Source organism: Vombatus ursinus, unplaced genomic scaffold (assembly GCF_900497805.2).
Source record: "Vombatus ursinus unplaced genomic scaffold, bare-nosed wombat genome assembly UNPS02001419.1, whole genome shotgun sequence".
Lineage (NCBI taxonomy): Eukaryota > Metazoa > Chordata > Mammalia > Diprotodontia > Vombatidae > Vombatus > Vombatus ursinus.
This window is the reverse complement of record NW_020941197.1, coordinates 16,836,697-16,852,414: the sequence shown is the minus strand read 5'-3', so window position 1 is coordinate 16,852,414 and position 15,718 is coordinate 16,836,697.

Here is a 15,718-nt window from a genome sequence, read left to right as displayed (position 1 = left end):
AGTATTTTAATAAGCAAATAACATCTTAGGATTACTATTATAAAAATAGTTTTAGCCTAACAGACCTCCCCTGAAAGGTTCTCACATGGTGAGAATCATTGGTTTGTGGTTTAGGATGATGTCTAAGGTTCTTTTGAGTTCTGGCCCCATGGAAGCTGATCTTTATCTCCTTTGAGGCTTCACCAGAATCTCTACTCATGTCCACCCCAAGTATAACAGGGCCCTCAGAAACCTGATTGTTGGGGGTCACTATAGGTGCAGAAGACATCAGAAGACACAAAGAAACATACACAATTTAAAGCAGATGAAAACATCTCAGTTATAACTTTCAGTGTGTGAAATGTTTAACGTTTTAAGAGTCATGACTGACATGTACTGAAGTCAAGGCCTGACTATGGCTAAATAAGTATGGTCTTACTGACTGGAAGACTTTCTGTTTGTCTAACCACCTTAAAGCTCTCTCTTTCTTAAAAAAAACATTTTCTTGAGGGTGTTTCTTCAGATGCAAAATAGTCTCGTATCCCATGGCAGTAGTTAATTCAGTGAGAATGTTCTGTTTCTCCTGGCAACATTGAGGATACTCTAGAGATAAACTAGGGTCTGCTGCTGGGTGGTTTGAAGAGAAGCCCTGGTGATTTATTAAACAAAACTGGGAATTCTCCAAAGAAGGTTTTAGCAAAAATACTCTAGTTTGAAGTGAATGGGGCCGTTTTGTTCTGCAGGCTGGGCCTTACTGTTAGAATCAGATTCAAAGGGCATTCAGCCTTGCAAAGAACAGCGACGTCTTTCTTGAAAAAAAAAAAAAAGCAATTCTTTTTCTTTTTCTATGTTGTGGGTTGCTCTGCCTCAGAAACACATTATCAGACCTGGATATGCCTTCCCCTTTGTTCCAAAGCCAGTATGGGGACACGAGATCATATCTTCTTTCTTTCACAGAACTGAATTTTCAAGGTTTTTGTTCCAGGAAAACCAACCAAAGCCCCAAGTGACACTGAAGAGTAAGTTCTAGTAGCTAATAGCTGTGGATTGGAAATCAAGGCTCCTGGGTCCCCGTTCTCCTCTTCATCACTGACTCATTGTGTTACCTCACACAAGTGATTTAAGCTCTTTGGCCCTCAGGTTCCCCATTTGTTAATAAGGGATAATAATAGAGCCTACTTAATCTCAAAGGGTTATGGGAGGATTAGTCTAATTAATGTCTGTAAAATATTTGGAAATCCATGAAGGAGAAAAAAAATCTCTTCAAATATAAAGTATCATGGAAGAAACAATTTATTGAAATATAGAACATCTTAACAATTTTCCTCTGTAGCCCTCTCACTTAGGGTTTCTCTAGTGTAATTCCTTGGTCACGCACCCCAGCAGTGGAAACATCATCAGGGAAATCAGGCACAGTCCTTACAACATAACTAATGTGAAAATATGTTTAATAGGAATGTTTACGTGTAGCCTATATCAGATTGCATGTGGCTTTGGAGGGAACAGGGGAGGGAGGAGGAGAAAAATTTTAAACTGAAAAGCTTATGGAAGTTATTGTTGATAAATCAAAATAAATTAATAATTAAAAAAAAAGAAATCAGGCACAGAACCCCAAGCATTACATTGGCATGTTGTTTTTGAACGGAAATCTTCTTGCTTTACTATTGAAACATTTGCTTGGGGGTGTGTGTGTGTGTGTGTGCTGTTAGTTGGAGGAGACAGTTTATGTACTTTTGGCTCACAGATCAAGGACAGTTTGGAAATGTTGACTAGGCAGTGGTTCTAGCCTCCATGGGTTTAATAGAGTAAACCTTTTCCAAGAATTTAAAAAAAAATAATACATAGACAACATAAATTTGGAAAGCAAGGATAAGCCCTAGAAGAATACAGAATCAAGGCAGTTAGAGCTATCAAAACACTTGGATAGATTTGCCCTGGGAGATAATGGGAGGTCTGTGAGTCAAGGCTACAAGATCTCTTGTTGGGTCCATATTGTAGAAATATCAGGGCAGCTATTAATCATCTGTTACCACAGATCACTCAGAGCCAGAAGGTTCAGACAAATAGTCCTTTCACTAAAAACATTTTTGAATATCCTCTGGCAGAAGCAATTCTCAAGGACTTCTGTTCAGGTAGGGGTTGAATTAGAAAGCCAGTGATGTCCCTTATAACTCTGAAGTTTTATGATTTTGTGACTTGAATTCAGCAAACATGTTATGTTTAAGATATTTTATTAATAATAACAATAGCATTATATAGCAATTTAACATTTGCAAGGCATTTTTATAAATATTATCTCATTTAATACCTATCTGGTAGGTAGGTACTTCTATTTTATAAATTAGGAAACAGGTTAAGTGACTTGCCCAGGATCGTGAAGCTAGAAAGTACCTGACATCCGATTTGAACTCAAATCTTCTTGACTCTAGGCTCTGTTTTCTATTCATTGCGCCACCTAGCTTTTTCTACCACCCCAAATACTACAAAGAAAAAAATGAAATAGCGTCTGCCCTCACTGAGGGAATTCTCATGACATTTGCAATCTTCTCTTCACAATACACACACCATGATATTCACATAATATATCTAATTTGAGAAGCACTCTCAGCAGAATGGAATATCCTCCCCAGAATTAGCATGGGCACTGAAGGACACCTTTGTGGAGGTACAATATAGAATGACCTTTTCTGAGCCTTTAGAGAGGGAGAAGTGGTCAATAAAGAGACAGAGTTGAGACAGGAGGGCCTAGCCTTAGAAAGTCTCTTGTTGTGGGACACTGGATTCTATGCTTCCACCCCTACTTGTCCTCTGAGACTTCTGTAACGGTGTGGCCAGAGTATGCCCGTACTAGACACTGTGGGGCAAATAAAACGATAGAAGCTCTGATCCCTGTCCCCAGACAGCTTAATCTAGAGTGGTGGGCGTCAAACTCAGATGTAAACAATGGCCACAGATTCGTACACAAGAATTCCTGTGGGTTACAGATGTAATATTGTCTATATTTTGTTGTATTTATCTTGTTCAATATTTCTCAATAACAAATTTGATCTGGTTTGGGATGCATGCAGCCTGATGGCCAATGTTTGATTCCACTGATCTGGGTGGAACACCTAGCTGCGGCTGCTCACGCTTAAGAGGTCTTCAGAGGGAATCTAGGAAGAAGCTTGAGGAAGCTATCTAACCTCCTCTCCTAAAAGAGTATACTGCTTCTATACTCCCAAGAACATTGCCGAAAACCAGACTCAGTGCATGCCCTTTTTTTAGAACTGGATATTTAGCTCAACTGGTTAGGGCACAATACTAACGGAACCAAAGTCTAAGGTGTGATTTCCCAAGGCTGCAAATCCCAAAACTAGTTTACTTATTTTGATGGTTGCATGTGTTCAGGTTACACCCTCTCATCCTATAGATTCTTATCCCTGCTTTTTCCTAGCTCCCTCATGGATGATTCACCCAATGCCCTGGGAAGCTTTATGGGATCATAGGTTTAGAGTAGGAAATGACCTTGGCAGTCATCAAATCCATCTGCTTCATTTTATGTATGATGCAAGTGAGGCTCAGAGGAGATGAGGCCTGCCCCAGGTCACACAGCTAGTAAATGGCAAAGCTAGGATTTACCCTCAGGCTCTCTGGCTCCAAACCCACACTATCTCCTAATTTATGATCTGTGTCTGTGGAGGGACTGACTACCCATACCACTGAAGGAGCATCCACACCCAAACTGTTCTTTTGAATCCTGAAGAATATTCAAATATATGTTATTTTAATAAATTCATCTCTCTTACTAAGACCAAGACCCATATTATTTAACAATGAATCTTCCAGGGGAAGTCGTAAGAGTGCTAGTCACAGAAGATTATAGTCCTGGAAAAATCAGAGTTCAAAATCACCCACAGAGCAGTGGGGAGACTCAAGGTGGACATGAACAGACTGCAACACATTGCAGTTAAGTAATTATGCAGAAGAAGCAGTGAAAAGTACACTATCCAAGAAATGTATAACCAGAAAAAAAAAAAGATAGGCTGGTCTTTTATCCAGAAAGAATTGACAAAAATTGATGGACAACTAAAAGAGGACCCTGGTACATTGGGTGAATCTCCTATGACTAATTTATGACAGGACATGTACAAGAGTGATGAAAAATGGGCAGGCTCTCCACATACTCCACAATAGTTATAGCAGCACTTTTTGTGATAGTTAAGAATTGGAAACAAAGTAGATACCCATAGATTGGGGAGTGGCTAAACAAATTGCGCTACATGAATTTGATAGAATATTACTGCTCTGTAAGAAATAATCCATGTGGTGAATACAGGAAAACATGGAAACATCTACAAGAACTGATGCAGAGTGAAGTAAGCAGAGCCAAGAAAACAAAATACACAGTAACTACAAGAAAACAAATGGAAAGAACAAGCACACACCAAAAAATCAAAAGTAAATGTAACAAAATTATAAAGATCAAGTGGGACTCGAATGAAGAGATATTAGAATACACTCTCAACCTATCCCTTGGTAGAGGTGGGAGGTCCACAAGTGTTACTTATTGAGCATGTTTTTTGGACTTTTTCAATGTATTGATCAGTTATACTGATTTTTTTTTTCATCTTTAAAGAAACCAACACTATTTATTATGTGGGGTGGCTCTTAGAGAAGGGGAAGGGGAGGGATACATAGTATACTATGGTGATATAAGAAACAGATAATGTAAATATGTATATTTTGGTGAGGCAATCAGGGTTAAGTGACTTGCCCAGGGTCACACAGCTAGTAAGTGTCAAGTGTCTGAGGCCGGATTTGAACCCAGGTCCTCCTGACTCCAAGACTGGAGCTCTAGCTGCTCCAATAAAAATTATTTTTTAAAAATGGAGAAGCCTTGGAGGAGGTGCCAAAATGGCAGTTTAACTCTGTCAGGGACTTGCCTGAGCTCTCCCAAATTCCCCTCCAAACAACTTTAAACTAGTGCCTCAAAATGAATTCTGGAGCAGCAGTGACTTCTAGAGCTCTTAGACCACAGACATTAAGAGCACTGGACAACTGGTCAGAAGATGATTACAGGGACACTTCGCTGGCACTGGACGCAGGACTCAGTTGCATTGTCCATATGGGAATCTGAATTGCAGGTCCAGGTCATAGTCCCAGAGAGGGGAGCACTAACACAAGAGCTTACAGTCCCAGGGGAGCAGGGACCATGGTGATGGCTCCAGAGCAGAAAAGTGTGCTTGTGGTCACTCACAGACCAGACCACAGTTCAGGAGAACAATGACCACACTTCTCCTTAGATCATACCACCTTGGAGGAAATGAAAACTTACAGGTCCTCACAGAATTAACTCTGAAAATAGCATCATGAAAAATCTGAAGTTTGAGACAGTGCCCCTACCAACCCTGGAGCAGATCCCAACTTTAACATAAAATTAAAAATCAAGAAATAGGCTGGAAAAAATGAGCACACACACACAAAAAGAACCTGGCCATAGAAAGTTATTATGGCTATGGGGAAGATCAAAACACAAACTCAGAAGAGGACAACAATGTCAAAATGGCCACATGCAAAGCCTCAAAAAATAGATTGAATTGGTGTCAGGCCCCAAAAGAATACCTGGAAAAAATTCAAAAAAGATTTTTAAAAAACCAAATAAGAGAAGGGAAAAAATGGGAAAATAAATGAGAGTAATATAAGAGAATCATGAAAAAAAAATCAACAGCTTGGTAAAAGAAGCACAAAAGATGTACAAAAATTCACCAATGAAAACAACCCCCTAAAAAATAAAATTAACCAAATGGAAAATGAAGTTCAAAAGTCCACTGAAGAAAATAATTCCTTAAAAATTAGAATTGAGCAAGTGGAAGCTAATGACTCCAAGGTAATTCCTAAGTACTCATGAGATGTTTCAGACTTCCTTCTATTTTTTCTAGTTTTACTTCTTGGTGTCTTATACTTTCATGATTAAAAATGCACCTCCAGAGAAAGAGCTGATAGAGTCTGAATGCAGATTGAAGAATACCTTTTTTTAAACTTTATTTTTTTCATTTTTTGGTCTGTGTTTTCTTTTACAACATGAGTAAAATGGAAATATGTTTTATATGACTGCATGTGTATAATCTATATCAAATTGCTTGCCTTCTCCGTAAGGGGGGAGAGAAGCAAGGGAAAGAATTTGGAACTCAAAATTTTTTTGAAAATGTTAAAAATTGTTTTTACATGTAATTAGAAAAAATAAAATATTTTTTAAAAGTAGGCATATGGATGGGTTGCCATCTGAATCACTGGAGGGAATACCCATATCTAAGAAGATCACAGATCCATTGTAATATTAAAGTCTTCAAAAACAAACACCTTGCCTTCCTCCAGTATGTGATAAGTTCCAGGTGGGCAGTCTACTCTCTTTGCATTTTGCCTGACCCAGCCCTTAAACACACTGAGTATTATTCACTGATTGATATGAAGAACTGGGTAAGTGGGTTCATACTTGCTTTTTTAATATCTTGAGTGTCCTGATGTAGTACTTGGTCATCTGTTGTCTCTCATTCTCGTGACATTACTGACTCACCCTTTTCATTAATACAGATTGGCAGTAAACATGCCTTCTACACTGTTTCATTTATTCCTAATTTTATTACTTCATTTGTTACTAATATGCTGGCCTGTTGGTACCTGTCTTTTCGTTGCTCTTTGACTTATTTGTAATTTTTATTCTTTCAGTGTCATGATATCCCAAGATTCCCAGTCATATGATATCTGCTGGAGCAAGAGACCTAGATCTTTGCTGCAGTGAGCAGTCTGCATCATTGAAAACTCTGTGTAATTTCCCAGATGTAATTAATATAGCTTGATCTTTTTCTTCCTACTTAGTTCTGGGCCCAGCGGCACTTTCCCAAGATAAATATGTTTAAGACTTACTTAAAAAGCCCATCTAGCCTATATGGCACAATCTGACCACATGAATATTTTTCAATAGGGCACGGTACAAGGTCATGGGAGAGATAAGCATTATATATGAGATATGGTTCCTCACAGATACAGACCTTCTAAGGTGCTTGTCATGTACTCTTTATTGTGTGTTATACACATACATTATATGTGTTATACATATGAGTTACAAAACAAAGTGCTGGGTAAGATCTGAGAAGGAATATTATTACCAACAGGGGTAATCAAGATAGACATCTGGGAGGAGGTGGCATTTGAGTTGGGCTTTAAAGAACAAATAGGAAATAAGCAGAGGGGAGCATTCCAAGTATGTTAAATCATGTCAAAATTAACCTCCAACAGAAAAAAAAAACAACCTTCTTTCTTGGAGATAGACTGTCTGCAAATTCATGCAAAAGGAGATATAGATAGCAAGAAAAAGTGGCTTTGCACTACTTATGATTTTTGTATCTCTCTGATTGTTATCTCCAAGCTTTAGAGCTGAGATGAAGGTTAGAGGTCATTTATCTAGTTTGACAACCTCATTTTACATAAAGACATGAAGACCCTGAGAGGAACAGCAAAGAGCCTTGGATTTGGAGTCAAAGCACCCAGATTCAACCCCCAGATCTGCCCCTTGTTACCCTGGCAAGGTGTTTCACCTTTCTCGGTCTCAGTTTCCTCATCTATGAAAATGGGATGATGATGCTATTTGCATGGAAGTAACAAAGTGACAGTCTAGGCCTGAGGTCAGGAAAAAGTTCCTAATGCTTAGAGCTGTCCACAAGCAGTTTCAGTAGCTGATGGACTTCCCCTCCTCGAAGTCTTCAAGCAGAGACCATGTGGCTATGTTTCAGTGGGCATTCTTTTTGTATGTGGGTTGGGCTAGATGGACTGATGTCCCTTCCAACTCTTAACATCTGTGATTGGGGGACTAGTTGGTGTCTAAGGTCTCTTCCACTCCTAAAGCGAAGCTCTTAAGGTCAAACGATTATTTATTTACGCAAGACTACAAATGTTAAGTGATGTTACTAGAATGGAAACCCAGTCCTTCTAACTCCCTATCCAGGGCTTCTTCTAACTGCACCATTTCTACTCATCAAGCCATGTTAATTCATCAAGACAAGAAATTTTAATTTCATCCATTAAAACAACCTAATTAGGTTGACCCTTTGGTTATTTGTTCTATTTTGGGAGTAGCTAATTGACCTGAACTGACTTTAGAAGTAAGCCTAGTAGTCAGTATACGCATTAAATCATATGTGGTCTTAGCTGAGAGTCCACAGGCTATGCCAGTGATGTCATCATCTCAGCAACTCACCCTTCTGAGTAAGTCTGGAGATTCTAATCTGCCAACTTCCTTAGGACATCCATTTATAATTGTCTTCATTCTTGGGCCAAAGGGAATTTGATCCGTCCCCCCTCAAGTTTATCCATAAGATACAGAGGCAACCCAGATGTGTAGTGGATAAAATGATAGGCTTAGCGTCAGGAAGAACTGAGTTCAAATCTTGCTTCAGACACTAGCTATGTGACCCTGGGTAAGTCACTTAACCTTTGTTTGCCTTAGTTGCATTATCTATAAAATGATGAGGGAGGAAGGGGGATTTGAACCCAATATCCTCTAAGGGTCTCTTTCAGCCCTCAATTGATGATCCTCTGAAGGTGCCAGATACCCATGGGACAAATGAAAACTAAAGTCAGTCATACAGATGCACCAAAATATTTAGATGCTGCCAACCATCTGGCAAAATTAGTACATTTTCCTCCGCCAGCACTCACGCTTGCCTGATTTGTATGGGAAAAAATGACTTTTCAAGATTCACTTTCTATTTCCCTAGGGGGTGATAGCCATCTTTCTTCTTCAGCACTCAGCTACATAGTAGATGTGTTCGTAATCACTGTGGGCTGGAACTGAATTTTTAAGGTTTCATACAATTAGCAGTACAAATGAATGTCCCACTAATATGGATTTTAGCATTAAAGGAGCTTGGATTCTTTAAAGAAGAGAAAAAAACCCTGCAGAAATCACCCTCCAGCTAAATAAAAATTTATTGATAATGCATCTAGTTCTAACACCATGTGGTATCTACTCACATCAGTATTGGAAAATTACACTGGAAATGTCTCATACGCTATTTTCACTCATTTGCAGTCTCTCACAGTCTCTCACTTCCTAATCAATTTCTATTTTCTTCACACAGGGTAGGCTGCATTGCTACCAATCTATCTAACTGTAATTTTTAGAGATTTTTAAAAAGAGGAACATGAATGTTTATAAGACTTTTTGCATGTGCAAAAGAAAAAAAGCATTTACAGTTGGGTACCTGCACCCTCTTAGGTCCAGATAGACATGCCCAATTAGGACTGAAATGTTTATAATTTGAGATCTGTGGTTTTTCTTTAAAATGTAGACAGAGCATTGCCTAGAAGGTAGAGTGCTGGGCTTAGAGTCAGGAAGACAGAAGTTCGAATCTAGCTTCTGATGCTCAGGGCTAGTTACTTAACCTCTATGACTCAGACAATCCCCTAGGATTCATCTACTAAATCATAAATGGCATAGCACCATACCATCCCATTAGATGGTATCTACTAAATCATAAATCCCCTAGGCCGAGAGATTCACAGATCCTTTCCGCTTTTTTTTAAAGTTGAAATATATGAGTCTTACCTAGTGAATAGAAAATTGACCTCAGAGTCACGAATACATGGGTTCAAGTCCCATCTCTGACAAACAATACCTGTGTGATTCTGGGAAAATCATTTAATCTTTCAGTGACCCAGGCAACTCTTTAGGATGATCATTTGCAGAATAACTGCTGATCTGCCTTGGAAAAGGCAATTCCTCAGCAAGAGTTCTGTATGCCAATGAAATCATAGGTCAAGTTCAAACAGGAAAAAAGTTGAAATGTATTTCTTTTTTTCCTCTTGTTCAGTTAACTCTGTAGATGCCAAAGCCAATTATGAAACAGAATCAGATTCTCTTTTGATCCAAAGATCAGCACAATTTTAAATGGGCATCTTAAGAAACTTGGCAAATCAGAATCTCCAGGTTATCACTGACATAACTTTTGGACTCTCATGTAAGTTCACATATGATTTGGTGCATCTAAGCATTGATATAGCCAGTCAGTTACTCATTCAGCAATTTTTTCTTATCTCTTTTGTATTTTGAGCTTACCCTCCTCCTCCTCCTCCTCCTCTTCCTCCTCCTCCTCCTCCTCCTCCTCCTCCTCCTCCTCCTCCTTCTTCTTCTTCTTCTTCTTCTTCTTCTTCTTCTTCTTCTTCTTCTCTTCCAAAGTATTTAAACATGGAGGATTCATAACTTTTGAGAATAGAAGTAGTATCTGTATGAAATCCAACCATTAGAAGAAATGTGACTCATTTGGGTGCTTTCAACCTTCTCAAAGTTTGGCAGCTTGTGCAGGAAACACATTTTGGGACAGATCAAATTTGTCCCTTGTCTTCTGGCCATTTTTGTCATCTTGTTGACACAGTTTTGTTTTTAAGCATGATTAGGTTGACTATTCATGGTTCAACCACCCACAGATTGCATAGAATGATCAATCTGATTTGATGCTTTAACATTTCAATTATTTCAGTTGTTAAGACAACTGGATGGGATGAAGTGTCCACTCATTGATTTAGTGTTCAGCAGTTGTCCATTATGCCACTGTAACTGGAAAACTAAAATAAAAATCTATCCTATGATAGCCATTCTATCCAGAGGATCAGATTTAGGGCAGGATGGAACACTGTAGATCAAGAGTTAGTAACGTTGTGTTTGTGAACTTGTTGACTTTAAAAATATTTTTTAATTATATTTTGATATAATTGGTTTTCTTTGTAATCCAATGTATTTTACATATGTTTACAAACATTATTCTGAGGAGGATACTATGGGATTCCTTTGCCTGCCGGGGAGATTCATGAAGCAGAAGAGATTAAGAACCTTAGCTCTAGAGGATCGGGTCCTATCCCCTCATTTTCCAGTGACAAAACTGAAACCCAGAGTACTCAAGTGATTTGGCCAGAGTCACACAGCTAGTAAATATATAACACAGGATTTTTTGGGGGGAATGGGGAGAGGCAATTGCGGTTAAGTGACTTGCCCAAGGCCACACAGCTAGTAAATGTCAAGTGTCTGAAGTCATATTTGAATTCAGGTCCTCCTGAGTCCAGGGCTGGTGCTCTATCCACTTTGCCACCAGCTGGCCCTAAGACAAGATTTAAGCACAGGTTCTCTGACTCCAAATTCAACACTGTTTCCACTATTCCAAAGATATTCCCTAAAAAATGAAATTTTATTTCCCCTCTTCCCTTTCTCCCTCTTTTCCTGAAACACCCTGTATCTTCCAGTTATATATACTAAAAGCAAAGAGGGTGCCGTTTTAGACTTCTAAGCACTTGTCTCATCTTTGCCCACTAAGGGTATCCCTACCCTTTGTTTCAATATTGATTCAAACTAAAGGACATAATGATTACCAGCCTTAATGAGAAACAGACAAAAATCTCCTCCTTTCCCTTTCCTATAGCAGAATTTCACTTTTGATAGAGAACCAGGCTAAATGCCCAAGAAGAAGATGTGGTTCCCAGGGTTCTTTCTTCCCTTTCATCTTGTTCCAGCCCTACAAAAACAGAAAAATTCTGTGTATGGCCTCATGAGAAATGTCCAGCTTTCTAAGTAGAGCAATACACTAGTGGTCATTGTTACTGCCATCACCATTTTGTTGGGGAGGCTTGCCTTTTCTTGCTCAGGATTCTTTTTTCCCATTCAGCCTCTCACCTTACTCTCACTGTTCATTCAAACCTTGGCTCCTTTCCTCCTGTATAGATATACATACACACACACACACACACACACACACACACACACACACATATGACCTTGAGCAAGAACTTGGCATCCATTTCTTCCCTTCCATTTACCAAAAAACGGAAACACTGGCCTAGGGTAATTAGCAACAGTAGGAAACATTGCCAAACCACAGACCTTTGGTCATCGGGCTTCAGCCTTTACAACAGTAGAATTCTCCCAGGAAAGAAGGTGGCAGTCTGGCAGTTGCCAAGGGCCTTTATTTTGAATTGTGCTGCAAGAAGGCATTATTGAAGTTGTGGACAAAGCCAATTAGATGCTTAACTAAAAGCTACCTAGACCAAAGGACCCATAACAATTCACTGATTCATACTTCACCCTTCCTCTCACACTACTGAAACAGTGACCATAAGTTAGCTTGAAGCAGAAACTCACATCCCCTAGACTAATAATATTTAAAGGAACAAACAGATATAATTCTAACCCAGTATCCCCTCTTTCTGAGATCAAAGTGGCCAAGCCTTTGCCCTCTTGCTTCCCCTCCAAGCAGGAAATAAAGTCTCCTCTGGAGAAGTACTAGGGAAGAAGAGGCTAGAGATGTCTATTCTGCTCCCCTTCCAATCACAAGAAGACACCTCTGTGCTACATACAGGGACAGTCCCTTGCAATACATGGGGGGTTTGCTATATCAGTTTCATTAAATTCTGACAATGCAGGTCTGTATCTTCTGTGCAAATTATAGTCTTAGAGCATTAGCTGGAACAAGGGGATTGACAAACTACTTCCAGTTGGCCAAATCTTGTATGTTTTTGTACTGCCTGCGAACTAAGAATGGTTTTTATATTTTTAAAATAAGGTTTTATTATATCTTAACATGTGAAAACTATTCTTAGCTTGCAGGATGGACAAAAACAGGTTACCAGTACTTGGTTCATGGGCAGGAGTTTGCCAGCCTCTGGCCTCCAAGAGGTTAAATTCCTTACTCAGGTTCATAGTCAGTATATGTCATAAACAGGACTTGAACAAGGATTTTTCTTCTTACCTCTAATGTCAGTTTTCTGTGCATCACATCATTCTGATCTTCATCTATGTGTACAAGTTTTGCACCTGTAGTTTTGTCAGCACATGGAGCTCCCAGAGGAGAAACACCTTTTAGCAATATGGTTCAGCAACTATTCTATAGCCAATAGTCTTAAAGAGTTGTCTGGATACTAAGAGGTTAAATGCCTTGATCAGAGTCCCAAAGTTTGTAAGTGTCTGAGGCAGGATTTGAATTCATGTCTTCCTGAATCCAGGTCATACACTCTATCCATTATTCTACCTAACTGCCCAACCAGACAGCTTGGAATCCAAGTCTCCCTCTCTGAAGCCAATTCTCCATTGACTATACCATACCAATGTATATTAAATTGACTGAACTTTGTGATCACAACTTTATAAGAGGATGTGAATAAGAGTTCTACAAGATGCATAGAGAAATGGAGAGATTATCTACTTAGATAAAATTATGGTAGTGGAATAGATAGAAAAATATTGTTATTGTTTAGTCATGTCCCACTCTTCATGACCTTATTTGGAGTTTTCTTGGCAAAGATACTGGAGTAGTTTGCCATTTCCTTCTCCAACTCATTTTACAGATTAGGAAACTGAGGCAAACAGGGTTAAGTGACTTGCTCAGGGTTACACAAGTAGGAAGTGTGTGAGGTCAGATTTGAACTCAGGTCTTTCTGACTCCATGTCTGGTGCTATATCCACTGCTCCACCTAGTTGCTCCTAGATAGAGATATACTGATGTATAATATAGATGTTTATAGAGAGAACTTGTTATTTATACATTTGTATATTTATATATGCATATATAATTAATATACAATAGATTACATGTATGATATATACATATGTTATAATATATAATATAGAATTATATATATAATATAATGCATATCTTATAAATGTCCTTTTATCTTTATAATGGAGAAATAAACTGTGCCATGTAAGTTAATTTCCCATATGACTAAAGTTTTTATATATTCTCAGTTAACAAATTTTACTACTCCATTTCCTGGACTTAAAATGAACACATAAATGAATGTATAATGTATAATTATTTATAAATGTATAACAATGTATAATGTATATGTATAACATAAATGTATAAAAACAAAGTCATTCTATTACAATGCCCTACTAATTGGTAACAAAATTTGAGGACCTGGGTTCAAATCCATTCCTTGACATTTACTAACTGAACGACCCTGGGCAGGTCAGTGGGCAGCCTCAGATTCCTCATCTGTAAAATGAAAAGGTTCAACTAGATGGGTTTGTCCTAGTTCTAGGTCTCTGATTCTATGATCCGGGCAAACTCAGCTCTCTGGAAAACAGTTCTGAGCCCAGAAATAAATGAACAAGCTCCCTGAGGAAAATAGATGACCCAAAGTCAAGCGGTAACTTTAGGCAAAAGCATGAAGCTGACCAGAGGATGCATTAGATTTATTGTAAAATTGAATTGTTCTCAAGGAGCTTACATTCTAACAGGGGGACAGAAAGGTTTCGACTGCAAGTCAAATGGAAAGGTCCAATGGTCCTTAGGGATCAGTGGTAAAGCAGATGGTGATGCTTCTTCTTTAATGTTATCTCCACCAAGAAAACCATATTAATTTCTGATATTGAACCATTTGTCAGTGCCAAGGATTTGGGGGAGGGATGGGGAAGAACTTCTTTTCCAGTCTTCAATAGCTATAATCATTGAAGAAGACTCTGGTTCCAACATCCATAGAAGCTGGTGGTACGTCTCATTTCCACAAGGGTTGATTCCCTGGATAATTGCTATGGGGGCATGGCTGGAGGCAGGTAGGGGAAAGAATGCTTCCATAAATGAGGCTCTTGTGCTTGGGGTCCTGGACAATCTCCATTTGAGCATAAGGGGAGGTGGGAGCAGTGGTTTGACATGCTTGGCACATACTTCCTCTTATCTGTCCTTAAGGGGGTCTTGCTGCTTCATCTGGGAGGGGAGAAGAGGAATGCAAGAGATATTAGGAATGGAGACTGGACAAGAATTGGCATTGAGGAAATGAGCAGTCGAGGATGAATCTAAGATGGGGAACTTAGTACCCATGACAGAAATAAGGGAGTTTGGAAGAAGGGAGAATTTTGGGAGAAAGATAATGAATTTTGTTTTAAGCCTGTTGAGTTGAATATGTCTATAGGACATAGAGTTCAAAAACAACCAAAAGGCAATTTGTGACGTGGGACTGGAATTCAGGAGAGAGATGAGAGCTGGATATATAGATCTGGGAGTCATTAGCATAGATATGATAATTAAACACATGGATGATAATGAGTTCACTCAGAGAGATTATAGCTGGAGGCTAAAGCACTGAGAAGTTGTTACTGACAGCCAGGCTCTAGAGGGCACAGGAAGATGAATCAGCAATTATAAACCAGTCTGGGATTTCTAAGGATGGAGACAAAATGCCTTACATCATAGAACTCATTATCAAGCTATCTACCTCTGTCGCCCCTTCAGGCATCACTATATGATATGATGGTATAATAACTGATGTGTGCATAAGGATGACCTTATTTTCAAAAGAAATTAAATTATAATCTGGAAACAAGAAGACAGAGAAATATATACCACATTTTAGAAAGATTTCCTTTGAAATAGTCAAAATTTTTATTAAATAGATTCTTTTTTTCTGGAAAATTTATTTATGTGAAATAGCTTATTCCTTCATTATTTGGGTAAAAGAAAATTATAGCATATATATTATTTCACTGACATATAGGACAAAACATTGAACAAATTAATCAATACCCCAGAGAAGGCCATTTATTGGTTGGTTGATTGGTTGGTTGGAACAATACACATATGTGTGTGTGTGTGTGTGTATTTATATATGTATATGTATATGTATGTATATGTATGTATATGTATATGTATATGTATGTGTATATGTATATGTATATGTATATGTATATGTATATGTATATGTATATGTATATGTATAT